The sequence below is a fragment of the Salvia splendens genome, chromosome 16, assembly GCF_004379255.2.
Source record: "Salvia splendens isolate huo1 chromosome 16, SspV2, whole genome shotgun sequence".
Taxonomy (NCBI): domain Eukaryota; kingdom Viridiplantae; phylum Streptophyta; class Magnoliopsida; order Lamiales; family Lamiaceae; genus Salvia; species Salvia splendens.
Genome location: NC_056047.1, coordinates 8,532,519 through 8,535,665, shown reverse-complemented (window position 1 = coordinate 8,535,665; position 3,147 = coordinate 8,532,519).

Genomic DNA, 3,147 nt, shown 5'->3' with positions numbered 1-3,147 from the left:
TAGAAGGAGCAGGCTGTGGGGGACGATCATGTGTGTCCTCCGTCCATTCTAAAATTAAGGCCATCGCGGCTGCCAAAGACCCTGGTCTATGCAACGTCACGCGCTCCTGAATGTCGCGTTTGAGACCTGCCACAAACAAGGTGAACAACTCCGACTCCGGGACCCCGTGGACCCGATTCAAATATTTCTCGAACGTATTGTGATACTCCAATAGTGAACCGGTTTGTGTGAGTTTGGCCAACAGCCCGAAATAATTTTGAAAACTCCTCCTATCGAAACGGTGGCGAACATCTTCCAGGAATTCGTTCCACGTAACGAAGTCGTTGTTTGTACAATAATTAAATACCCACACAGCGGCTGGCTGGTCGAATAACATTACGGCATAATGTAATCGTTGAGCATCAGGCATCATAAGGTGATTGAAATAATATTGGACCCTAGAGATCCAATTCGTCGCGTCCGACCCGTCGAACCGCGGTGGTTCCATCCTCACCCCTTGCTGCCTCTCGAGGCCGTGCCCAGTACCCTGGTATCGCTGAGGGGGATCCCAACACGTTGTCGGGCGATTATAAGAATGATCGAACCCCCCAGGCGTCTGCCTTGTAGGACGGCTGCCTTGGTTAGTCCATTCAGGCCCATTATGACCCACGGAATCGCGTCTCGGCCTGGCGTTCTGCGAACCTTCTTGAAAACCCCAATTAGGGTTTCGGCCGCGAGGCGCCCTGTCGCCTGGTCGCATGCGACGCGGCTCGTCGTACCCCCAGTCATCTCCGACGCCAAAACCCGATGGCTGGTCTGTCTCACGTGGCCAAGAAGGGTCAAGATTCTCGACACGACGGTCCCTATCATCTTTCTCCGTGTCGCATTTTCCCAATCTCTCCAATCTCTCCAATCTTCTAACACAAGATCGAGGGTAGCGGGGCTCGTGTCCTCAAGCCGTGCTTCCTCAGGTTGGCGGGGTTCGGCCTCGCCGTCGTCCCCATGGTGACCCCGGTATCCACCGCCCTCGCGGCGGTGCGCTCTCGGTGGACGGCCTCCAAACCGCAACGCCGGGTATGAATCCTGGCGTCCCGCGCCCCAAACGGCTTTGCCGTTGTTGTGATTGTAGCTGTTGTTTTCAAAACGTGGCATGAGTACTGGATGAAAGCACCAGATGATAAGGGTCTCACGTCCCTAAACCCGATCGACGGCTGATTTGGCTCGACGAGTTGTACTTCTTCCGGCGTCCTGTAGCAGGATCGGCGGCTTCTTCCAGCGGCGGCTGTGCGCGGTTCCTCCGTCGGGCAGCGGCGAGCTAGGCAGGATAATATGCACGAGACTTTTGTGGGCAAATAGCTTAAGTTTTTATTGATGATTGAATTAATGAACATAGCCCTATTTATAGACTAAGGACCCTAGGGTTGGTTCGACTCCTAATCCTAACGTATCTCGGGAAAGAACCAACAAAGAAAACCCGAAATAAATAATTAACAAAAATAAACTAATTACCAAAAATAAGAAATAAACAAAAGGAAATAAAATAAAAATTGACGCTACTTTGGGACGTAGTCTCCGAACAAGTCTGGTGGTCGTCGGTTCCTCCGTCCCTTGGTCGTCGCGATTGACGGAGGCACGTTCCTCTCCACCGGAGCTTCCGCCTCTCGTGTTGTCTCTTCATCCGGTGCTTGGGGCTCTAGTGCAGGGTCCGTATCAGTATCATAGTAAAAGTGCCAACGTTTTAAATATTGAGGTACTCCCTCCGTTTCTTCATAGTTGAGGCGAAACTTTTAGGCACAGAGTTTTAGAAAAGAATGTTTGGTGTGTTAAATAAATAGATAAAAAAGCAAGAGAGAGGAAAAGGTAGAGAGAAAAAAGTAGAGAGAATAAAGTAAAAGAGTGTAAAGTAAGAAAGAGAAAAAAGTTACTATATATGAAAATGACTCAACTATAAAGGAACTTTCCGAAATGGAAAAATGTCTCAACTATGAAGAAACATATGTACTTTTAGGTAATACTTATATTATATTTCCCTAATTAAATGCGGAGATATAGTGTCGAATATTCTTGTTTGGTCCTTTGTAAAAGGATTTGTGTGATAATGCATTTGGGCCTTGGAATTATTCTGACAGATTGGTTGAATCATTTGATGATGAGTTTAACATTATAATTATACTCTAAAATCTGCATGCCGATTTCCTTAAAAATATACACGCTAATTTTTGTGACAATGTTCATGGGGATTTGTGGGGAACATGGGATTTTGAGAGGAGATTCTTGTCTTTCATGCTATGCTTAATCTATCCTCTATTTTGCTAATAATATGACATTAGTAGTCTACTTCTTGAAATGATCGAACCAGGATTTCATCATTCCACCAATATTACGCGTATAGTGCATATATATGTGCTTTCGATATGCTTCTGAGCACGACTCTCAGTCATCTTGTATTGTGCATCATAGTGCACGCAATGATTATCGTAGAACGAAAAGTGAAGACTTCTAATTGGGTATAGACAGAGACATGATTGACTCCTTTTTTTTTAGTAAAATACTTCATTGATATGTCTTGAGCCATGTGCATTATGATTTATGCATATGGTTGTACATCATCCGCACATGGTTGTACATCATCCTGCAATAAAAATTGAATATTGAGTTCAATTGCCAAATGCTTTTTTCATTCTTGAGCATGAATATATACAAAAAATTATAAATTTTCTTCATCCCAGTGAAGACCTGATTGCAAGTGTCCCCCCAAATCAAGGTACGACCACGAACTTGCAAACTTATGCAGCTCGTCGTGAGTTATCCTGAGATAAAGACAACATATGTCGACTCCAAGTCTTCAGCATGATCTAGTTGAAAACTAGGGCACACTTCAGTCACCTCAATGATTATGATTTTCTTTCAATTCTTTAAAACTTTTTTTTATTTTATTCCCCTTATGTAATTAATAAATTTGTATTCATAAAATAATTTAATTAGTGTCCACTAAAGTATTTTGGGTCAGTTTTTGTCAATTGCAGTCCAGTCTTTTTTCAACCAAGCCCAGTCCGATTCTTTTAATAGCCTTATTGGGCCTTCCATACAGATCAACAATTTTGCATATGGAATCTATTCATGGGCCTTCAATTTACAACGGAACAAACTGCCAATTTCATTTATTAT